The 25,773-nt window shown below is 42.4% G+C and overlaps 2 long non-coding RNA genes across 2 annotated transcripts; one reads left to right on the forward strand and one right to left on the reverse strand.

Annotated features, from left to right (window-relative positions):
• Positions 1–22,943: 22,943 nt before the first annotated feature.
• Positions 22,944–23,231, reverse strand: LOC124878564. Its single transcript, XR_007040822.1, has 2 exons — positions 23,094–23,231; positions 22,944–23,012 (listed from the first exon to the last, which is right to left on the reverse strand). It is a non-coding gene; the product is annotated as an uncharacterized LOC124878564 (long non-coding RNA).
• Positions 23,232–24,482: 1,251 nt separating this feature from the next.
• LOC124877301 lies at positions 24,483–25,521 on the forward strand. The gene is made up of 3 exons (XR_007040491.1): positions 24,483–24,574; positions 24,705–24,775; positions 24,863–25,521. It is a non-coding gene; the product is annotated as an uncharacterized LOC124877301 (long non-coding RNA).
• The last annotated feature ends 252 nt before the right edge of the window (positions 25,522–25,773 follow it).

A 25,773-nucleotide genomic window follows, 5' to 3' on the forward strand; every position in this document is an offset into this window, starting at 1 on the left:
CTCAATCTGTGCCAGGCAAAAATCAAGCAATCAGCCTTCTTATGGGTTACTCCAGCCTCTCAGCACTCCCAAACGCCCGTGGTCTCATATTGCTTTACATTTTGTAACTGGGTTACCCATATCAAAGGGAAATACGGTCATTCTCACGATAGTAGACCGTTTTTCTAAGTCCTGCCACCTTGTTCCTTTAAAGAAACTTCAGTCTGCCTTCCAAACGGCCCAGCTGTTAGTTCAGCATGTTTTTCGCCTCCATGGCATACCTGAGGACATTCTGTCAGATCGTGGTTCCCAATTCATATCTTGCGTTTGGAAACAGTTTTGTTTGGCTCTTGGAGCCAAAACCTCTTTGACATCTGGTTACCACCCCCAATCTAATGGTCAGACCGAACGCATGAACCAACAGATGGAGTCTATACTCAGATGCATGACTGCTACAGAACCTTTGGACTGGTGTATTTATCTCTCCTGGGTTGAATACGCTATCAATTCCCAAATCTCATCAGCTACTGGGCTCTCACCCTTTGAGGTATCCATAGGTTATCAACCTCCTCTGTTTCCCACGGATGAAAGGGACATAGCTGTAGCATCCGTTCATCACCATATACGTCGATGCAAACAAATTTGGGGTAATGCTACCAGAGCCCTCCTTCGCACAGCAGACCAAAACAAAAAGTACGCTGACCGCAGACGGCGGCCTGCTCCGGCGTACAGTCCTGGCCAAAAGGTTTGGTTGTCCTCTCAGGACATCCCATTGAAGGCTATGTCCACGAAACTGTCTCCTCGCTTCATTGGTCCCTACACTATCGACTCAGTCATCAGTCCCTCTGCTCTTCGTCTACGCCTGTCTTCCAGCCTTCGCATCCATCCTGTGTTTCATGTGTACCAAGTCAAACCTTTTGTTTCCAGTACTTCTTGCCCTCCGGCCGAATCCCCACCACCCACACTGGACCGGTCGGGGCACCCTGTCTGGACGGTCCGACGGATCATTGACTCCCGTCGACGTGGTCGCGGATGGCAGTATCTCGTTGATTGGGAAGGGCATGGTCCGGAGGATCGTTCTTGGGTGCCCCGGTCATTCATTCGTGACCCGTCATTGATCTCGGACTTTGTTTCTTCTCGTCCCTCTACTTCTGCAGGGCCGCCTGTGACATTCTACTGTCAGGATCTGTGCCATGTCTCTCTGTTTTGGTGCTATTTCTGTCCTTAGCCTCTAGATGGCGTTTTGAACCGGAGGAGAGGTGACAGGTGTTCTCTATCTCCTTGATGATCTGCTGAGGAGTATTTAAGGAAGAGGCTGCCAGCAACTCACTGCCAGAGTATTGCCCATTGTGGTACAGCTCAAGCCACATTACTTTGCCTTTGCCTTGACCTTGCTTTGCTCTTTTGTAATTTTGGATTTGTTGCCTTGCAGGTCACCAGAACCTGACTTTGCCTTCAGCATCGAACCCTGCCTGGATACCATCTTCTGGAAAGAAGCTATCCAACCCCATGAACCAAGACTCAAGCCTCCCGTTTCCTCATTGGATCAAACCAGCTGGCAATCTCCTGATTCCTTCGTTCCATGGATCTACCTCTGTGAACCCTGTCCACACTCCTCCTACCATTGCACCAACTACAGAAACTCTGGGACCACCAATCATCCTAGCAAACCAGTGTTCACTGTCTCCGGTTCCACGGGTCAACAACCTCCTGGTCTCTCCACCCCCCTCTGGCAGATCTCTCCCTCAAATCAGTAAGGCAGAAACATCTTTTGTGAATATAGGTCCAGAGTTTCTCCTTGCTTATAGTTCTGTTTATTTTACAGTTGGTGTCCCGGTTCCAGTCTCCTACACATTTCAACATACTGTCAATAAACTTCTTACCGTTATAACCCTGTCTCCTGAATTGCTTTCTGCATGTGGGTCAAATCTGTTCGATACATTATGACATCTACAAGAAATGGAAAAGGGGCTATGTACCGAGAGTTCTAGACAGACCTGGAAAATAGAGGGTACATTTCTTTCCAAGAAAAATGTAATCAATCACCATGTCCTCTATGCAGAACAACTGTGCAAGACTCCCCTGTTGTGGACAAACAAGTTAAAGCTTGTTGAAGGTTTGCTGCATGAATTTTGGAATAATGAATGAATCCATGAATGGTAAATAACAGGAGAATATACAGGTCCTTCTCAAAATATTAGCATATTGTGATAAAGTTCATTATTTTCCATAATGTCATGATGAAAATTTAACATTCATATATTTTAGATTCATTGCACACTAACTGAAATATTTCAGGTCTTTTATTGTCTTAATATGGATGATTTTGGCATACAGCTCATGAAAACCCAAAATTCCTATCTCACAAAATTAGCATATCATTAAAAGGGTCTCAAATGAGCTATGAACCTAATCATCTGAATCAACGAGTTAACTCTAAACACCTGCAAAAGATTCTTGAGGCCTTTAAAACTCCCAGCCTGGTTCATCACTCAAAACCCCAATCATGGGTAAGACTGCCGACCTGACTGCTGTCCAGAAGGCCACTATTGACACCCTCAAGCAAGAGGGTAAGACAGAAAGAAATTTCTGAACGAATAGGCTGTTCCCAGAGTGCTGTATCAAGGCACCTCAGTGGGAAGACTGTGGGAAGGAAAAAGTGTGGCAGAAAACGCTGCACAACGTGAAGAGGTGACCGGACCCTGAGGAAGATTGTGGAGAAGGGCCGATTCCAGACCTTGGGGGACCTGCGGAACCAGTGGACTGAGTCTAGAGTAGAGACATCCAGAGCCACCGTGCACAGGCGTGTGCAGGAAATGGGCTACAGGTGCCGCATTCCCCAGGTCAAGCCGCTTTTAAACCAGAAACAGAGGCAGAAGCGCCTGACCTGGGCTACAGAGAAGCAGCACTGGACTGTTGCTCAGTGGTCCAAAGTACTTTTTTCGGATGAAAGCAAATTCTGCATGTCATTCGGAAATCAAGGTGCCAGAGTCTGGAGGAAGACTGGGGAGAAGGAAATGCCAAAATGCCAGAAGTCCAGTGTCAAGTACCCACAGTCAGTGATGGTCTGGGGTGCCGTGTCAGCTGCTGGTGTTGGTCCACTGTGTTTTATCAAGGGCAGGGTCAATGCAGCTAGCTATCAGGAGATTTTGGAGCACTTCATGCTTCCATCTGCTGAAAAGCTTTATGGAGATGAAGATGCCAAAACCACTGGTAAATGGTTTACTGACCATGGTATCACTGTGCTCAATTGGCCTGCCAACTCTCCTGACCTGAACCCCATAGACAATCTGTGGGATATTGTGAAGAGAACGTTGAGAGACTCAAGACCCAACACTGTGGATGAGCTAAAGGCCGCTATCGAAGCATCCTGAGCCTCCATAAGACCTCAGCAGTGCCACAGGCCGATTGCCTCCATGCCACGCCGCATTGAAGCAGTCATTTCTGCAACAGGATTCCCGACCAAGTATTGAGTGCATAACTGTACATGATTATTTGAAGGTTGACGTTTTTTGTATTAAAAACACTTTTCTTTTATTGGTCGGATGAAATATGCTAATTTTGTGAGATAGGAATTTTGGGTTTTCATGAGCTGTATGCCAAAATCATCCGTATTAAGACAATAAAAGACCTGAAATTTTCATCATGACATTATGGAAAATAATTAACTTTATCACAATATGCTAATATTTTGAGAAGGACCTGTAGTTTGGTCTTATGAGGCCCAAGCAGAACACTTTGAAGTCATTACACTTACCATGTTTGGAGGAAAAATGGTTCTGAATGTCCCCCTAATAAACCATGCCAAAAGTGAAGTTTGAGGATGGGAACATCATGGTGTAGCTGTTTTACAGAAAATAGTTTTGGCAGACTTCATATAATGAATAAAGGAGGAATGAATGCATGTAGAGGAACATTCTTGATAAAATCTCAAGATAAATCAGGAGTGGATTTCAAAGCAAGACAGTACTCCAAAACACACCAATTAAGGAAACCCTTGGTTTCAGACAAAAAAAGTACAACTGCAAGAATGACACAATAAATGATGACCCAATAAATAACCTGATTTCTATTTTGAAAATTACTGGACAGAACTGAAGATCAGTGTGTATAGATAGGACCCCAAGAACTTTTAAGATTTGAACACAGATTGTGCAGAAGAATTGGACAAAATCATCCCTGAGCAATGCATGACTTTGTTCAAGAGCAATGTCTAGTAATTAGACTTATGGCTTTTTAAAGAGAACCAAATCTTCAGGATCCATTCACTTCAAAGAGCTGTTCAAAAGAGCCACTGAAATGATCAGTTTTTGAAAATGTGCATATTTCGAAGAACATGCAAGTTTACCCCTAAGATAGTGTTTTTTGGGAAATCTGGCATGTGTTGGGGAAATTTAGAACTAATGATAAATCATCTGTATTAAGATTAATTGTTTTATTTAAAAAGTGCAAAATAGAACTATATTATGTTCATGGAAAAAAATCTTATATTTTCCATAAAATTAAGTATAAACATTTAAAAAATAAATATCTAATACCCATGTCGTTCTTTACAGGTTTTGTACTCATTAATAGCATTTTAATGCTATATGTACTAAAGAAAAAAAAAAAAAGAACACAAAATAGAAGAGAAAAAAGTGCACTTGAGTAGCTTTGGCAGAAATAAAAATCATCTCCTACACCATTAAATATATTAACTAAGGCAACGCATTAATAGTGAACAACACTTAACTGTAAACATTAACTGAATAAAGTGTGCAAACTTTTTGCTGCGCCACTCCTTGTTTTGTCCTCGAGCAATGTGCACACTGTGACCGTCCTCCTCCTCTCTCCCACTGCATGTCGGCGTCGCAGCCAGGTCACACTCAGTGACACACCACGTGCCGCCATGACACGTGAGGAAGACAAATGGTAAACAATGAGCATACATGCTGTATGCTCGTACCTACCTGCGTCCGGTTTTTGTCTTTAATTACCAAACTAATATAATTTAAAATGTAATTGAAAAAGTAGCTAAAACAAACCGCTGTCACTAAGACTCCAGTCCCATCGTTCAAGGTAAGGAGCCGTTCAAAAGAATCGACTCTACTAAAAAAGTGATGGATGTCTGTTACACCAGGTAAATGCTGAAAGCCCTTATTGGGACCACCTGGAATTTTTGGACATTCTGGTCAAAGGTGCGCTCACCTTTGTTCACGCGGTGAAACGCCGGAAGAGAGGGAAACGGGCTGGGGTGCTGGTACGACTTCGCCAGCGTGGACTACGAACACCGTTACCTGGAATATTTCTCTCTAACGTGCGCTCACTTCCCAACAAAATTGAGGAACTACAACTGCTGTTGGGGAAAAACAGGGACTTTTATTCATCGGCAGTTTTGTGCTTCACGGAGACCTGGCAGTGTGGATTAATACCGGACTCTGCGCTGCAGCTGGCAGGATTCCAGCTCTACAGAGCGGACAGAGACACGGAACTCTCCGGCAAAGCGAAAGGTGGAGGAATCTGTTTTTACCTCAACAGTGGTTGGTGCAACGACGTGACAGTGATTCAGCAGCACTGTTCTCCAGACCTGGAATCCTTCATCATAAACTGTAAGCCTTTCTATTCCCCCTGTGAGTTCGCTTCATTCATCCTGGTCGGTGTTTACATCCCGCCGCAAGCTAACGTGCAGGTCGCACAGCGCATGCTCGCCGACCAGATACTGAGTGTGGAGCGGACCAACCCGGACTCCTTAGTAATTGTTGTTGGCGACTTTAACAAAGGTAATCTGACCCACGAACTCCCCAAATATAGACAGTTTATAAAATGTCCGACCAGAGAGGACAACATTCTGGATCACTGTTACACCACCATCAGAGACGCTTATCACGCCGTCCCACGTGCTGCACTGGGCCAATCCGATCACATCATGGTCCACCTGATTCCTGCATACAGGCAGAAACTAAAGCTCTGCAAACCTGTTGTGAGGACGACAAGGAAGTGGAGCAGTGAGGCTGTGGAGAATCTCCAGGCGTGTTTAGGCTGTACAGACTGGGATGTGTTCAGGACTACTACCAACAGTCTGGATGAGTACACAGAGGCTGTGACTTCCTACATCAGCTTCTGTGAGGACATCTGTGTACCATCATGAACCAGGGTGAGTTACAACAACGACAAACCCTGGTTCACAGCTAAACTCAGAAGGTTAAGACTGGATAAGGAAAAGGCCTTCAGGAGTGGGGACAAAGACATATACAGAGAGGCAAAGTACAAGTTTGGCAAGGCAGTGAAAGAGGCCAAACGACTGTACTCTGAGAAGCTCCAAAACCAGTTCTCAGCCAACGACTCTGCGTCTGTCTGGAAAGGGCTCAAGCAAATCACCAACTACAAGCCGAAAGCCCCCCACTCCATCAACGACCGACACCTCGCCAACAACCTGAACGAGTTCTACTGCCGCTTTGAAAGACAAAGGGACAGTCCTGCAACCATCCCCCACGACGCCCCCCAACAGCTGCAGCCACAATCCACCACCCCCATCTCTCCAACCTCAAGAGGGGCCTTGGCACCTCCAACCCCCACCCTGAAGTTCCCCCCCACCAGCCCCCTACCCACGCCGAGGACAGCTCTTTCCATCCAGGAGAGGGACGTAAACAAACTCTTCAGGAGACAGAACCCCCGGAAAGCTGCTGGTCCGGATTCTGTCTCACCAGCCAGCCTGAAGCACTACGCTGATCAGCTGTCTCCAGTCTTCACAGACATTTTTAACACCTCACTGGAGACATGTCATGTGCCAGCCTGCTTCAAGTCCTCCACCATCGTCCCTGTTCCCAAGAAGCCAAGGACCACAGGGCTTAATGACTTCAGACCCATCGCCCTGACCTCTGTGGTGATGAAGTCCTTTGAGCGCCTTGTGCTCTCACACCTAAAAGACATCACCGACCCCCTCCTGGACCCCCTGCAGTTTGCCTACAGAGCCAACAGGTCTGTAGATGATGCAGTCAACCTAGCCCTTCACTTCATCCTCCGGCACCTGGACTCCACAGGAACCTATGCCAGGATCCTGTTTGTGGATTTCAGCTCTGCCTTCAACACCATCGTCCCAGCTCTGCTCCAGGAGAAACTCTACCAGCTGAGTGTGCCCGACTCCACCTGTAGGTGGATAACTGACTTCCTGTCTGACGGGAAGCAGCGCGTGAGGCTGGGGAAGCACGTCTCTGACTCCCTGACCATCAGCACCGGTTCCCCCCAAGGCTGTGTTCTCTCTCCTCTGCTCTTCTCCCTGTACACCAACAGCTGCACCTCCAGTCACCAGTCTGTCAAGCTTCTGAAGTTTGCGGACGACACCACCCTGATCGGACTCATCTCTGATGGTGACGAGTCCGCGTACAGATGGGAGGTGGACCATCTGTTGGACTGGTGCAGCCAGAACAACCTTGAGCTCAACGCTCTAAAGACAGTGGAGATGGTTGTGGACTTCAGGCAGAACCCAGCCCCACCTGCCCCCATCACCCTCTGTGACTCCACAATTGACACTGTGGAATCTTTCCGCTTCCTGGGAACCATCATCTCCCAGGATCTCAAGTGGGAGCCAAACATCAGCTCCCTCATCAAGAAAGCCCAGCAGAGGATGTTCTTCCTGCGGCAGCTGAAAAAATTCAACCTGCCAAAGACTATGATGGTGCACTTCTACACAGCCATCATTGAGTCCATCCTCACCTCCTCCATCACCATCTGGTACGCCGCTGCTACAGCCAAGGATAAGGGCAGGCTGCAGCGTGTCATTCGGTCTGCTGAGAAGGTGATTGGCTGCAGTCTACTGTCGCTCCAGGAACTGTACACCTCCAGGACCCTGAAGCGGGCAGGGAAGATTCTGGCTGATCCCTCCCATCCCGGTCACAGACTCTTTGAAACTCTCTCCTCTGGCAGGAGGCTGCGGTCCATCCGGACCAAAACCTCACGCCACAAGAACAGTTTTTTCCCATCTGCCACCAGCCTTGTTAACAAAGCCCGGAAACCACACTGACACTCCCCCTTCCCCCCCCCCCCCCCCCCCCCCCCCTTTTTCTTTTTTGCTGACAGGACACTTGTAACCTGTAACTCTATGCGTTACATTAACGCTCAGCTTGGACTCCTGCTTTACTTGCACTGCCATACTTGCACACTGATCATCTTATACTGCTCTATACTTACTCTCACTCACTTAAAACTGTGCACATATATTTATATTATATTGTAGATATGTTTATACTGTTTAATTTGTATTGTATTGCACTGACTACGCCAAAACAAATTCCTTGTATGTCCAAAAACGTACTTGGCAATAAAGCTTTTCTGATTCTGATTCTGATTCTTTAAAGAGAAGTCCTACATAGAGCTATGCCACCTCTTTCAGGCTTGGAGGTGTGTGTGCAGCATATAAAATTCTTCAGGATTTACAAAAGCACATCTAAGCTTAACTTCTCATATTTCAGAGCTTCTCACACTTAGCTAAAATATTTCTTGCTATAGCCATCCCCTCCTCCATTCAGTGTGAGGGCAGATTTTCTGCATAGAACTGTCTGACGAACAATACTTACACCAGCATTAATTTGTCCATAACAGAAGACTTGATTTGAATCAGGAAGCTGCACACATGACTCCAGGCAAGTAGCAGCAAGATGTGTTCCCTCTTCTGGAAGCAGTGGCCAACAGACGTGCTGGAGGTGTAACATGCCACAGACACACATACACACACACACACACACACAAACACACACACACACAGACACACACACACACGAACCAAGTACTCAAACAGAAACGTATTACACACTGATATACACATACTGTATATTGCACATAAATCTCTCTTAAACAGATAAATTACAAATATTGTGAACAGTGGGGGTTCTAGACCAGTTTTACTGGGAGGGCCAGGCTGGGGCCAAGGGTCTTGTCAGAGGGACACATTCAACACTGACAAAAGAGAATGAGAAGTGTTCAAGCAAAGAATTGGTCTAAATAATTATGCAATAATACACAGTCCTAGTAAAAGTATTCCAGTTGCAGTTAAGCTTTATTGAATGTTTTTTTACAATGTCCAAAGAACATGGTAAAGCAAACAAAATAAAACATCCTCATTGGCTTCAGCAACAATGCAGTGTTCACGCCTTCAACATATTTAATTCAACGTTAAAAAAAACAGTATTGGTATTTATTTCAGTAACAATTTTGACAATGAAAATCCCGGAAGATCCCGGATACAAGCGGCTAAAATGAGCTTCCTCTGTAGGGTGGCCAGGCACTCCCTTAGAGATAGGGTGAGGAGCTCGGCCATCTGGGAAGGGCTCGGAGTAGAGCCGCTGCTCCTCCACATCGAGAGGAGCCAGTTGAGGTGGCTTGGGCATCTATGCCTCATGGACGCCTTCCTCGGGAGGTGTTCCAGGCAAGTCCCACTAGGAGGAGGCCCAGGGGACGACCCAGGACACGCTGGAGGGACTATGTCTCTCGGCTGGCCTGGGAATGCCTTGGGCTCCCCCCGGAGGAGCTGGAGGAGGTGTCTGGGGAGAGGGACATCTGGACGTCTCTGCTGAGTCTGCTGCCCCCGCGACCCGGTCCCGGATAAAGCGGAAGATGACGACGACAACAATGAAAACAAAATAAACCATTAAGTGCATCCACTATAGGCTTATTAAGGTCAGTCTAGATGGTATCTCTATCCCAGTCTACTTTCCTACAGTATATAGAAATTACAGCAACTATATTCTGTGGTTTAGGTGATTTCTAACTGATCAACAAAGGAGTCAAGATTTCAAGCATTTGCCCTCCTCGACTCAATGCTCAGTACACCCAGATTGCTTAATCTGTCATCATGATGATTCAGAGGTAAGTTTTCATCAGCTTTAAAGTAGAAACTGTGGAGTCTGTAAAGCTCAAATAAACTTTTTCATGTGGTTCAAAGAAATGTACGAGCTCCATTGTACTGGATGCAGAAACATCCCTGCCTGTATTTTCCTGTCAAAAATCCTGCTAAATCGATACAGTTAATGCCCTAAATCATCAATTCTTAAATCATACAATTGAGCAAATGAGTACAGAGCTGTCTCTTTTAGAAATGTGTGATGCTATTTATTATTTCACAGTTTGTCCTGGAAAATCGCCTGTTAATCTCACTGAACATCAGATCAATGATAGAGAAGAAAAAGGTTGAGCGAAACATATTTATCGTGTTCCGACTCTCTCTGACCAATAGTAGTCATTACACAATTCTCAGTTTAGAGCTCAACATTTCTTGTCATTTTGCAGCTGGCTGTGTTGCATCACATTGCCTAGAAACGTTTAACACCTCATCACAAACATTTTCAAAAAACAACGCCTGCCTGAAGTCATTTAATGTCTGAACTAAAGCTTTAACTAAATGTACAGCTTTTGAAATATCAATTCAATCTGAAAAGACTCACAAAGAGAGGGATGGCAATTAGAAAAGTTTTGTTGATGAGAAATTACATGGTTATTTCTTTGGCGCTCGGACCTGGGAGGAAGACATGAATGCTGAGAATGACATGAGCTAAGATGATCATTTGTAAGGCTGAGATTTAAATATGTCTTCCCCCTACTCCGACACTGGTGGTGGATTGGCGGCCAGGGAGCGAGGAAGCCAGGAGTAGATGTGAAGGAAGATGGTGGAGGTGGGGTGGAGGAGGGATGAGCTCAGCTGACAAGCAAAGATGAACACGGTAGAAGCTCCTTTAAAAGCAAGGCGTCGGAAGGTGATTGGATGGAGAATCAGACAGACAGGATGCTGTTTGGAAGGCCGGGAGACGCACCGAAGAGTCACTGGAAGGTGGAGGCGGTGAAGGTGAGTCTTTCAATTTGAATTTTTGTCAAAACTCCATATGACGAAGCCTGTAGCATAACATATAGATGTTTTGTTTCTCCAAACACTTTACGGGGTCCAACAAGATCCATTATGAACTCAACTTGCAACTTTGCATTATGAAATGAAGTACATTTTTTTAACAGCCTTATCATGGTTAGCAAATGTCTCAAGAATTGCCATGATATTCCCTTTGTTATGAGAGTTGACAGACTCATTGTGACCTCTCTGGGCCATGTTTTGATTGGCCGTAAGTAGAGGCACTGTAGCTGCTGCAGCTTTCAGATCCCTTCAGCTAACCATAGTTTGTTTGTGCCTCTCAGATCTTGCATGCATTGCAACCCTGCCCCCCACCACCACCCTCTGAATCTTTATTTAAGTGCACACTTCCTAAAGCTCCTCTCCCTCCCATAAACAAACACACACTTTAAGCAAATGTGTTTTTTTGCCACATCACAAACCTGATGGACCAGTGCTTGTGGATGCACATGGATCCTCTGTCTGTGTCTCAAGTTCTGCTTGCATGTCTACCTCAGGCTCGTTTCACTATTAGGATCTTCATCCTTCTCTTGTTCCTGCTCTCAAGCTTTACTGCCAATCACTCCAAACTGAACATTGTTTGCATTAATAACCCTTGCCAGAGTGTTTAAATCATCTAATTGAGATTGTAACAGACATTTTATGCATGTGCTGCAATGTTTTGGCTTTTGCTGTACAACCATCAACATCTGTAGCAACAATGCTAAGACCTAAAACTTTAATTAAGGCTTTGAACTTTTTGCCTTTGATTGAACAATGAATTGAAATATTAGAAATTTATATTTTTTGGAGCTAAAGCTACCTTAAATTGAATCATTTAATGTGGAAAATATGCATTAGTGAAACCTAGACTGAATACTTTGACACAGATTGCAGTGTAAAACACAGTTTGTGATTTATGAAACCTTTACTAAAACATTTGATTCTTACTTAATAGTCTTGTTTGATCTCATTCTTAAAAGGCCAGGGTCATTGCTGGATATGTTGTTACACCCCTATTGTATACATAATACTAATAATATAAATATGATCTGGTAGACTTTATCTTTTATAAAGACTTTGTTAAAGGGATTCACCTCTCCTCTATCAGCTACAACGCCAATTCCAATGAAGTTGGGATGTTATGTAAAATATAAATAAAAACAGAATACAATGCTTTGCAAATCCTGTTAAACCTATATGCAACTGAATACAAAAAGACAAGATATTTAATGTTCAACCTGATGCACTTTATTGTTTCTTTTTTGCAAATATTCACCCATTTTGAATGCTTGCAACATGTTCTAAAACAGCTGGGACAGGGGCATGTTTGCCACTGTGTTAAATCACCTTTCCTTTTAACAACACTCAATAAGCATTTGAAAACTGAGGACTCTAATTGTTGAAGCTTTGTAGGTGGAATTCTTTCCCATTCTTGCTTGATGTACAACTTCAGTTTCTCAACAGTCCAGAATCGCTGTCGTCATATGTTGCTCTTCATAATGCGCTACACATTTTCAATGAGAGACAGGCGTTAACAGCAGGCAGGCCAGTACACTAGTACATTCTTTTACTACAAAGCCACACAGCTCGGGCCCAGAGAAGCCAGTTTCAGTCAAAGATAAGGGATTTAACTAAGCCCATCTGAATTATACAGCTGCGGGATTTCATGAACAAACGTCATTCTTTTGAAATAATCAGCATATCTCTATATATTTGTTTTCTCAATGATTTTCATTGGATGTTTAATTTTTTAAATCTTGACCCATGTAACATCCATCATTTCTATGTAAGGTTTTTTTTTTTATGTCTTGCCTTGTGTCTTGTAGAAATGTGTGATCCAGGAAGTATGCCCTACAAATTCAACTTTATTGCAGATGTGGTGGAAAAGATTGCACCAGCTGTGGCATATATGTACCTTTTCCAAAGGTAAAACTAACTGCTTTCACATTGATAATTAATTTTCCTTCATACGCAAATTCATTATTTCCTGTTTGCCAGAGTGCCATTTTCCAACGAGGAGGTCATTGTGTCAAGCAGCTTAGGGTTTATAGTGTCAAAAAATGGCTGAATTCTTACTAATGCCCACGTACTGAAAAACAAGCGGCAGGTGAAAGTTAAGCTGAAATGCGATGTGCATTATGAAGCTGTGATCAAGGATGTGGATCAGAAGATGGATGTCGCACTCATCAAAATCGAGCGAAATGTGAGTGCTCTGTTGTTTTCCACCAGTTTCTTAAAGATGCTGTTTTAAAATTCAGTGTCGTTTCTTCCCCTAGTTTATCAGCTAACCAGGTAGTCAGTCTGTAAAAAAGGTTACCCCGTAAATATAAAAGTATCTCTTTTTTTAACATGTACAATTTGTCTGAAAGGGGTGTGTTTCTTTATGTATTTTCATTCGGTGATCTGAATAAAACATGTTGCCGCTCAGATGTGCTCAAACACACCAGACTGCTTTGTATGGTGGAAAGGACTCTATTTCCAACCACTTCAGTCAGACTCCACTCAGCATGAGCATCATTACCATTTTTAGTACTAATCTGAATAAAAGAACACCTTCACAATACAAGCAAAAACAGAAATTCTCGCTGCTTTTAAACTTGGCTGGGGCCAAATATGTTGAAGCACACGGACCCATGCAGCTAAAAAATCTGTAGAAAAGCAGACATTCTCAAACCAGCAAAGTTAGTCTGCCTCACTCACAAAACTTCTAGGTAAAAATTACGTGTACCTTTCATGAAGGATTTTGATAATCCTGTAGATGGACATTATCAAAGCAATTATACTCCTCCAACTTTTTTCACTTTTTGTCCACAACCACAAACTTTATGTGATAGACAAACACAATCTAGTGCAGAACTGTGACCTGAAAGAGAAATTATACAAATTATTTCTAGAAATAATTCTGAAGAGAACTCAAAAAATTAACGGTCTGATTCCATTAATCTGTGTTTAAACCTCTGTGAATGAATGTTACGTTCAGTAGTATCAAATGCAGTGCTGATATCTTAGTGGTATAGAAATAAATCTGTTATCTGGTGCCTTATGAGTGCCAGTACTACTAAGACTGTAAAGTGTCCTTCTGTCCACTGCCATGCCTTTAACCTGCAGTGTCCTTAAACAATGTTTAGTTTAGCAAACACTGAATAAAAAAAAAGAAAAAAAAGAATGTAAGCTAGTTTTTAAAAAGCAACTTGTTAGTTTCAGTACTGTAGGGAAAAAAGTAATGGAGATGAAACTTTGTGCCCTGTGTGGGTAGGATCTGCTTATAAACAAAACATGTTTTATTGCACATATGCGAAAAATTTAAGTTAGATTTAGATTAGGAGCATTTTTCTGTGTGTATATAAACTGGTTGAATTAAGTAAAATTCATGCCTGTCACTTTTTATAAATAACCTTCTAAATTAACATTTCACCTAAACTGCATAACCAACCCTTCATTCTAATACAAGAATATTGGACCAGAAACAATATGTGGTGTTATCCTCTCTAATGGGATTTAGTATAAAGAATGGCTGACTTGTTAGTTTTAAAGACCAATGTTACCCCCCAAAAAATAATAAATTAAATTGATAAATGCTAATTTTTTCCCTATCTTCAGTCCTGTTGGGCTTCAATCCAGTAACAAGATAAATTGGGGTAATTTAGAGAACACAGAAAAAAGTTCTTCACAATGTCATAATAAAGGAACTGAAATAAACGCCAATTTCAATATATTCTTTTGATATTTTTTTCAGAAAGATGAAAGTGATGAAGTAAATAGTTATATAATTATGGAGTAAAAGAAAAAAACAGAATAAGTGTTTTAAAAAAAAAAAAATTGTGGTGTGTTTGTTTAGGATTATGATACATGGTCTATGGGAATCACTCTGACCTCTGGGGTGTTGGACCATGTTTTGCTTAATATTGGACCATTTGTAAGTTGCTGGACACCACCCGGCCTTCTGGCATCATCAACCATTTTGTACCACAGGATAGTCCGTTACTTCAAATCCCAGCGGGCACTGCGGCTGATATTACGGGGCTGTTCCAGTTCTGATGTCACAATGGGCTATTTAACAAAGTGAGCCCTTTAAGGAGGTGCTTTTCAGCTTGGGACCGAGACACGGTTACCTTGCAACTGGAGCATCACTCTGGAGAAGAAATCCCACGTGGACATTCATTCATTTTCCCCGTTGGCCAACGAGAAAACTAAACGAATTAAGCTTACAGGAATAAGAAGGCTTTCAACTAGTGACGGTCCGTCATATTTTCCACCTTTCTACCAAGGAGGCCACAAGGACAAAAAACGGACTGCTTTGCTGAGTATCCATGGACTCATGGAACTCTTCAACCCCTTTCTCTTTCTCTGCTCAGAGGAGACATCAAGTAAAATCCATCCTTTCCTTTTATTTCTTTATTAGGAAGAGCTTGGGCAGGGTAGAGTAGGGATTTACTGCGATTTAGAATTGCCACTTATAGTCTAATGTGTTCTGAATTGAATTGAATTGAATTGTTTTTTTGAAACTTGATTGCTGTTGATTTCTGAGGCCGCCGAGTCTCGCAAGTTGTGTGCGAACACCTGAGCGCAGGTGCGCTGTGGAACTGAACTGCTATAATAACTTCATGGTGAAAATAAATCATTTTCTTTGTCTTCAACTTCATGTTTTATTAGTTGCCGCAAAAAGTTTACAACCGTTTTTGTTGCGCGGACACCCCCAAATTGCAGACCTACACTCACGGCCATCTGGTGGTCACTAGTGAGAATTGCATCTCCTACTTTAATTTTAATCACTTAGTTCATTAACACAGACAGATAATCCCACCACCTATGATCAAAGGGCATAACTTAAGTTGAAAGTTGAAGTTATTGATCATTCATTACCACTTTTGGATAAAATGTAAGCGTTTTGCTTGGTTTTATTGTGTGAAGCATGTTTGATCTGACTCATAAAACTAACTTAGCTGTCTAACTTTCTAGGCCAACTAGAAGGTAAGTGATCCATATTAGAAAGCACTAACATTTATTTGAAGCTAAGAACAGCATTGAATGTTTTAGTTTCGGTTTCCCACTTTTAAAATTTTATTTTGAAGTTGGTTTTGAGTTATTTAAAAAATATATATATAATTTGTTTGTTTGTTGTTTTTTGTTTTTTTTTTCTCGTTCCTCCTTTTTGTGTGTTTGCTTAATTATTCCCATTAAAGCATAGACTTGGGTAAGCCACAGTTTGAACGGTCAAACCTGTGTGCCCATTTTAAGCAAACCCATACACCTACAAGATATATATCTGAATCAGACAGCTAGCTGAACAGCTTAGCCTGTTTGCGTTGCTGCTAATTTTGTTTAGTGGTGGTTCATAGTTAAACAGTTTGTGTGTCTGCATTGTCAGTGTATTACCATTGTGGAGTTTGGCCAAAGATGAAGAAAACATCCCAGACTGCAGCTGGAATGCAGGCACAAGAGGCGATAGGGTCATTGATTCTGTTGTCCCCAAAGGAGCGTAAAGGTCTCAATGATTATGGCATTGAGCAATGTGAAGCCAGGATTCAGGAGTTGCTCCAAGTCATTAAAAACCCACCAAAAGACAGACGGGCACAGATGTGTTAGGACAGCTCACTCTGTTGTATCAGCAAAGGTTAATGTTGGAAGTTGACCAGCGCGTTAAACTGCAGTTCGAGCTGAATGATACTTTGCAGACGGTGGATGTCCTTAGGGGTGAACTAACAGAAGTTGGAAATAGGTTGGAGACAATTGAGTTTAACCAGGCCACTCCGCCATCCTTGGAGGAACGGGGGGGGGGGGGCGAAAAGTAACCCACCTCACAGGTTGAAACCTTTGAAGGTGAGCCACACCTGCGATACCCTGAGAGAACCTGCAGGTCAGACCTGGAGGATGTAGAAGCCATTCTCCAGAGATTACTTTTCCAGGTTCATGGGGTTCCCCATACATCCACCAAGTCCAAAACAGGTGTAAATAGTCAGAATAGGTTCAGTGGTATGGTGCCCCACCCCACTGTAATCAGCAGCCATGAACAATACCTGGCTGTGGATCCAACAGGAGTAAATAGTTCACGGTTTAGAGGCGAGCAGCCATCAAACTTGACTCGCAGTACGGTCCTCTATGATCCCTCACCTCCACCAAGGTGACAGGAGAGCCACCCCATGTATTCAGGTGGTTCCTACCGCCCTCAATCGCTGCCCAGGACCCGAGTCCGGGGAGCACAGGGCCCATCGTTGTACCCTGAGCAGCCTCCACTGCCTCCTCCGAGGATGAGTCGTGATGCACAAACACACCCTGAGTGTGAGGGAGTGAGGGATTGGTGCTGGCCCATAACTCAGATGGGCCAGCACCAATCCCTGAGAGTGGGTTGCGCACCCACTAGCTTGAATCTCTTGCTAAGGACATAGAGTGTTTCGACCCTAATAATGCAGAGTCAAACATTGATGATTATCTTAGGGAAGTTGAACGCTGTCTTTTAGACTTGTACTGCCCATCAGCACGGGAAAAACTGAAGCTCATCTGGAAGACAACATCTAGGAGCGTCCATGTTTTCATGGAGAGCCTGACCCCTGCATTCCGAGACCGTTATTCAACCCTCTACGAAGCTTTAAGGGAAGAATATTCTGTGTACACAGACAGGGCCTCTGCCACACTTGGTGCTTTCGCTATCCAGCAGAAGAAAAGCGAAGCACCCAGGGAGTATTACCGGCGCTTGAGAGCCGCTTACTTCCAAGGATGCAATGCTCCCGGCATTGAGGAAGAACATGCTTTTAAATCCCTGTTCCTCCACAACCTGCATGAAAGTGTGCGATACGATGTTACTATGTATTGCAGAACAAAGACCCTGAGCATGCAAGAGATCTGGAAATATGCTCAGATGGCGTGGAAAACACGTGCTCACCCGACCAAGGGATCAGAGGGCGAGGCTAGGGTTTTATAGATACAGAAGGAAAGGAACAGCCTTGCATTGGAAGATCAGGAAATGCCTTCAACCAGAACCCATGTTAAGAACAGGTTCAGGGAACAACGTAGGTTTGGTCAGCTGGACCGGGGGGGTTGTACTGAACATCAACCACAGTCAAAGTTGCCAGATCACTTCCGGTCGAACAGACGACTGTAAAGGATGGAACCGACACACAGAAGGGATTCTGGGGAAAGAGATGGAGGATGCTTTACGCAAGATGGTGACAGAAGCGGTGCGTCAGGCTGTCACACCACCACAACCCTTGAAACAGGAAGCCGACCCTCCAGTTAAACCAGACCCGAAATCCCTGTCAGCATGACCAGGTGTGGACCCAGTCTCCACGACCATCAGAGTCTATCTGATCGAATGGGGAGACAAACCAGGGAAACTCCAAGAAACTTCCCCAGGAGAAACACCACAAACCATTTTCCCAAGGTTCTCAAGTAAACTGAACCAAGGTCCCCTCTTAACTGAGGCACAATACAGCCACACACTCCTTTTAGCAGACGGGCTCCGCCCTCTCCTTAAGACAGCCAGAGTGTGCACTTCCAGTGTGCAGATTGGCATAAAACAGCTTTCCCACGCTTTGAACATTGTTCCAACAGACCACATTATCCTACGCCCATTACTGTAGGGGGCCATAGGAGCTACAAAGCCACACTCCACACCCTCCAACAGATGGCGTACTGGCCTCCAATGTCTCACGACACTCAGGTATACATCCAAGAATGCTTAACCTGCTGCCAGTTTCAGCCATCCCAGCCAATCAGTCAACCTCCGCTTCAGCAAAGGGGGGTTGTATGACTGCGGTTCCACCTTCAGACCAATCGGGTCGGACCAGCTCCAAAATTAGCAGGAGGTAACAAATACCTCCTAACTGTGACATGCAGCTTCATTAAGTGGGTTTAAAGCTTGTCAGCAGCAAATGACACCATCATCCCAGCTGCTGCTCTTTTGCTGAACCAGATGAAGTTCTACATCGAACTCTCCTCCCCAAGAAAAGAGCCAGTGCGTAGGACCAGTTTATATAGGTGCATGTGTCAACACTCACACTAACATGCACTAACCACTAACAACTTCCTTCAACAGAAACAGTTAGAAATATAACTACCTTCTAGGACACAGTTTTAAACTGTAAGTTGGCACAATAGTTTTCCATTAACACTCTGCATGCACAGCAGACCCTCAAAGAAATGATTAAGATTGCTGTAATAGATACACACGTTGCCAGAAATTTCATGCAAAATCTTATTAAAAGAGGTTGGTTCGTCTGTAGACAGTCCCACCAAGGCACATATACCTACTGGCCTAGTTCTGCTGAACTTAGTAGAGAAAATCCTAGGTCCACCACAGCAGACACCTTGCAGTCTCCACAAACACACCTGGCTTATAGCCTAGGTACTGCAATTCAATTATTCTTTTTCTTTCTCTTTTTGCATCTAGATAGTTTAGAGACAGGAGTTATATTAAACCCCATCATCATTTGGAAGAGCTAATGGTTTAAGCCTAAACCTGTTTAAACGTTTTGTTAAAGATAACACACGCATACAGGCAGGTTAAGCGTTTACAGGCCAGGATTGATTCCGTCACATTCATTCCCCCATGGTTCATAGCACCACCTTTGCCAATGACACAGTCAGGTTCCAGTGCCTAATGGAAATTGGACGAAAAGTCTATGAACCAAAATTTGTATATACATAATAGTTTGTTACTTCAAATCCCAGCGGGCACCATGGCTGATATTACGGGGCTGTTCCAGTTCTGATGTCACAATGGGCTATTTAACAAAAGTGAGCCCTTTAAGGAGGTGCTTTTCAGCTTGGGACCGAGACACGGTTACCTCACAACTGGAGTATCACTCTGGAGAAGAAATCCCACGTGGACATTCATTCATTTTCCCCGTTGGCCAACGAGAAAACTAAACTAATTAAGCTTACAGGAATAAGAAGGCTTTCAACTAGTGACGGTCCGTCATATTTTCCACCTTTCTACCAAGGAGGCCACAAGGACAAAAAACGGACTGCTTTGCTGAGTATCCATGGACTCATGGAACTCTTCAACCCCTTTCTCTTTCGCTCCCTCTGCTCAGAGGAGACATCAAGTAAAATACATCCTTTCCTTTTATTTCTTTATTAGGAAGAGCTTGGGCAGGGTAGAGTAGGGATTTACTGCGATTTAGAATTGCCACTTATAGTCTAATGTGTTCTGAATTGAATTGAATTGAATTGTTTTTTTGAAACTTGATTGCTGTTGATTTCTGAGGCCGCCGAGTCTCGCAAGTTGTGTGCGAACACCTGAGCGCAGGTGCGCTGTGGAACTGAACTGCTATAATAACTTCATGGTGAAAATAAATCATTTTCTTTGTCTTCAACTTCATGTTTTATTAGTTGCCGCAAAAAGTTTACAACCCTTTGTGTTGTGTTTCCTCTTGTCATATTATCACTTGTTGCCATAACTGCTGGTTTGATTTCATACACACCCAATGCTGTTTTCTTTTGTTTTGTTAGATATTTTACCCCCTTTTGTCTAGAACTTTGCATGTTTAATTAGGTGAAGATTATTGAATCGGAAGAGCGAGTTGTACCAGGGCTGTTGATTTAATAAATGTTCACGTAGATAAAGAGAAGGTGTTTGTGTTTATTTGGTGCAAGAGTCATTTGTCAGTCAAAATAAGGTTAAAGTTCCCCACGTTTCAGCAGAAACGGTTGATTAAACAGTGACATCTAATAATAGTTATCAACTATTACTGAGAATTTCATAATTGTAATTAGCAAGGGCTTTGAGCCACAATTACAACAACAGAGGACATCTCTGATTTCGATTCAAAAATGAGGATTTTTGGTTAAGAAATTAATTTTCTCAAATTATGATTTTTAATTATAATTCTTGATCAATATTAATTAATCAATAATCATAATCCCAACAGGGGGGATGAATTTTCTTTTTGAATTTTACTAGTTTGAGGCAGGTTTCTTTCCTATATCATTTGATGGTAATACAAGCATGTTTGTTCTTGCTCTTGTTGCAAAAGCTCACTGAGGATCAGGGAAAGGTAAGTTTGTAGAGGTTTGACTGACACTTAGAATCTCCTGAAATGGGTTTTGGTTTTAACAGTCAACCCTTTAAAACTAAACAGGGAGAGAAATTTATTTGGAACTGATAAAGGGCTCCTTGCTGAGGAGTTCTGAAACCGGAGCTCACAGAGGTGAATAAAGATTTGTACCTGAAATTCAAATTTCTACCACAGTGTGACCAGATAAAACAATATATTTTATTGGTATTTTGCTGATAGAAATACAGAAAGAGGTACAGAGCTGATTAGAAATATGAAATAGAAGAACAAGCATAAGCGTTTTCACTTATGCTTTCTGACATCTGAAAAGCACGGTGTTTTCATTTTTGTTGTTTACTCTCAAACTCTGTTGTACAATAAAAACAACAGTTGCCTCTAGAAGAGAGTTTATTAGTGCACAGTTTTTTGATTCAATATAATTGTTGTATTTTATGTAACTATTTTATGAGGAATGATAGAGAACATTTAGTGTAAAAATAAGATGATGAGGGCCGAGGAACACTGCAGCAGGTCCCCAGCCCTGAGACATGTCAACACCTAAAACTTGCAAAATGACTCCTAAACCTGACAGGCCAGGTGAAAGGAATCAGAGAAACATCCAAGGCAACTGTGGTGAGCAAGTCTTGTAGCCCTCTTTAATGAAGAAGGCTAACACAGATAGAGAATTTTTGGAAAAAAAGAAAGGGGATGGATCTGTGAAATACATCTACATAGGGGAGGGGTTCAAGATAATGACGAAGGAGAGAAAAAGCAGAATTTAACAAATGATGAAAAAGGTAGCTATTCATCAGAAATGCTTGGGAAAGGTCAACTGACAACCTCACCCATATGTCCTAAAATCCTACCCCCATCTATTAGTTTTTTTGTTTCTACAAGATCAAAGAGAAGAGGAACAGCTGGGGTGATGTATGGGTCAACTTGTGACCTCTCCTTCCATTCTGACCTCCTAGCCTAATAATTGATCAGTGTATTCTGTACATCTGATCCTCACTTCTAGGTGACATGAATGGCCTTGGGGTGTTAGGACGATGCTGGTTGGAGGTTTGCTACATGCATGCATGCACACACACACAAACACACACACAGCCCCAGCAGGATTTTAAAAAGCTGATGCTTCTGTTTATAATGAAATGCAAGTTATTCTTTAATTATTCATTTATTTGAAATGAAACTACTTTTTAAATTATTCATTTAGTTTAATTCATTTCAAATTTTCTTCTCTGACCAAAAATAGGCCAGGGGGGAGGGGTGCGGATGGTCACGGGGAGGTCAGCCTGTCAAGCTGTCAACCTGTCAAAAGTGAAAACTACCTACTCAAATTTTTTGTATCCTTGCAGGTTCATTGTACAAAACGCTGGATGACAGTGTAAAGTATCATATGGTATCTCTTAAAAACAAGACTCTATGCTTAGTGTTGTTATCCTGCTGGAAGGTGAAACTCCACCCAGTTTTAAATTTGTTGCAGCTTCTAACGTTTTTTTTTTGTTTTTTTTTCATAGTTGCCCCTTCTACTTACCATTTATCTTTTCATCAACTGACCAGCTTCCCTGTTCCTGCATCCCCACAGAATGAATAGAATAGAATAACTAACTCTATAGTGCCCCCTAGGGAAATTTGTCTTGCAACTGTTGAAAAACATAGAAAACATGCCACAGACAGGTCACATTACAAGTAAGAGTCCTACTAAAAATAGCACACTTTTGCAAATTTGTCAGAATAATGGCCTGAGTAATAAGGGTTTTTCCATCTGTTGATCCTTGATTTAGGCTGCCTGAATTTCTTTTCAGATGGTAGGTGCTCAAATTCAGCATGAAGTGGGTGATACTTGATACGTTGCCGTCCTCATCATATGTAGTATGTATGTTTGTATGTAGTTCTGCCCCTCCCCTATGTAGAGGTATTTCAAAGATCCAGCCCCTTCATTTTATTTTTTAAATTTCCCTCCAAAAATTACAATAAAGCTTTTATAAAGCTACAAGACTTTCTATCTGGAGAAAAAAAACAACTAACCAACACAGTGGGAATAAAAAGACTGTGTGTCATGATTTTGTTGACGGATTTGACCCACATGCAGATTAACACTCAGGAGGCATAGAAAAGGTTTAACAAGTTTATATTTCAGAGGAATGGATTATAGAGTTGGACCCGGGACTGGAAACGCAGCGCTGCACAGAGAAGGAGGATCAGGTAAGTATGATATTTATCCGGATGATATTTTGTAGTACTGAAAGGGTGGGTTTGCTTACAGGGTTGGAGATGAGGATCTGCCAGGAATAGAGTGATGTGGAGTCTGGGAGTGAGGTTGACGGACTGCCGGGTGGAGATTTTTCTTAATCCAAGGTAGGTGATACTTGCACAGGTGGAGGTTTGGGTGAGAGTTGTTTCCATACAGCAGATGGTGAGCACTTGATGCCTGTATTTGCAGTTCAGTGGCGAGACATGTTGGAGGGTGAGCAGAGTTCGCTTATGCCTGAGGCCTGGGAGACAAGGAGCTTAGCGGCTGCCAGCTGGAGCTTGATCTGAGAGTGGATTCTTGGAGTCTTTGAATCTTTAAACTTGGCAGAGGAACACTGGAACAGGAACCAGGACTAGGAAGTTCACCTGAGAAGGAGCAAAGCCAAGGAGGTAAGAAACAATGATCTCTTAGGGAAGAAACCAATAGCTCTGGCCGGTTAGAGTTACCACAATTGGCAAACACACCTGCTCCTCAATTACTCCTCCTGATGATGATAATGAGCTGCACCTGTTACCCTCTCACCCCAGGAGCGCTTGCGGCATCTAGTGGTTAAGCACAGTAAGTAGCAGGCAAAAACAGAAGACAAGGATTTCCCAGACCCCAACACTATGAAAGAAAACATTTCTTCTCATTTTTTTGCACGCTTACTTTTAAATAGTATATATATTTTCAGTACAGGTCCCCACAGTGCAAATTCAGTTGATGCCGACCACGGTCATTGGTACATAAAAAAGAAAAATCATTACTATCACCATTTTGTTCAGTTTCTAATTAAATCTTACTAGTTGCATCCTATTTATTTTTCAGATTCGGATCTGGACGTTTTTTTTTTTTAACAGAGAGAGAATTAGGTATGATATTTTAATTAGAAAAAAAACAGGATAGAAGAAATGAAAGAAAAAATCTCTTTTAGGCACGTGTTTCTCAGATGAGTGTAATTAAGATCTTCGTATCTTTCTTTATCTAGGGATTATCTGCGATCAAACAGCAAATAACGAATAATACAACTACTGGGATTCACAGAGAGAGTACAGCTCAGATCCAAAATCAGGAGTTGATTCTGGGTACACATTTACAGAAAGCGAAGACCCCAGGTCTGACGCATCAGTCTCTCTATGCCAGGAGTCTGCTCAACATCCGGAGCAGGGGGGGAGAGGGGGCAGGCAGATCGTCTGTTCATGTTATTCAGTGCGATAACAACGATTCCCCTGAGGAGAGCATATGGTGAGTATAAAAATATGTTTGTTTTTAGTAAAGGGAAAGTACTCTACATTTGTTCAAAGGCCATACAGGAAAAAAAACAATTCTAACCAGACTTCCTGTAACGTGATTAACACAGAACAATGTGATGATCATTGTTTTTTTTTCTTTAACCTTTATTTTTTCCCAACTCAGCAACACCGACATCAGGCCGGTCTACCTTACTGCTGCTTCGATTTCGAAGACGGGATGTTTTAAACCGCTTGTGAACTGATAGAAGAGGAATATTAGGTGAGAAATCTGATCTAATTTCATTAATTTCTTTTTTTGTTTGTTTTTTCTTTCTTCCAGCGGAATACTTAAAGACATACTAATCTCTTTATTTTCTTCTATACACAATTTCTTCACCTGAAACAACCAGAGTCCCACCTTTAATACTACAGAGACGGGACGTTTCTTCAAGTCCTCCACCTGCTCGCAGGAGGTTAATAGGTGAATATTTTCCATTTTGTTTCCTTACTTTCATTTTTATTTATAAGAAATAAATAAAATAATTTATTGAATTTTTTATTCACATAGAAGGAGAAAGGCGGGGCAGATCGACAACACGTCAGACCAATTTAAGGAGGTCATCCCCATCACAGACTGAGGCTTTCAAGCTAATAACATTTTTTTAAAGTAGTGTTTTTACAATGTCAGATTTACCTTAGTCAAACACCATCCTAAATGAGCAATAAGCAGGTGTAAATCAGCAAATGCAAATAAGACAGAATGTTGCAGAATCAGGTTTTCAGACTTTGCAAAATACTTCTAACGAGATAAATCAAATATATAATGTCCACCAACCCTTGGAAAATGCTCTCAGAGAAATAATCTGGCCACATTCACCAGCAGACCCTATCAGAATTCAAATAGATAATTTCTTTCGACCATTGGAAAATGCTCTCATAGAATTAGATGAACCGAATCAAATAGATAATTTCTTACAGCAATTGGAAAATGCTCTCAGAAAATTAGATGAACAAAGGGTTTCTCAGAACCAACATAGTAATGCAGAGAATTTTTTGAGACATCTGGGGTTAAGTCACCCCCCCAGTAGCTGTTACTGGATCAACTCAGGCAGGGGGAGTTGTTGAATCAAATCAAAATGATCAGGTTCGAACAACAAATCGTAAAAATTCTAACAATGTGGAATTCAGACAAATCCTCTCTTTAAATTTTCCTGTACCTGGATCAGAGCCAGATTTACCCGAATTCTTCATAAATGTAATGAGCGTTCTTTCCAACCTGGCCATTAGAATTACGTCTTTACCTCAAAGGACCGATGTTGTGCAGTTGGAACTCGTCCCTAATCAACAATCGCATTGCACAACATTCACAGAAAATGATAATGGGAAAATATTATGGGAGAATTTAAAGGATTTCTGGAGAATGTAGTTCAGTCTAAGTCTGAAATAGCTGTCAATGATAGTATAGAATTTTTTCTTCAA

The sequence above is a fragment of the Girardinichthys multiradiatus genome, chromosome 12, assembly GCF_021462225.1.
Source record: "Girardinichthys multiradiatus isolate DD_20200921_A chromosome 12, DD_fGirMul_XY1, whole genome shotgun sequence".
In the NCBI taxonomy this organism is placed as follows: Eukaryota; Metazoa; Chordata; class Actinopteri; order Cyprinodontiformes; family Goodeidae; genus Girardinichthys; species Girardinichthys multiradiatus.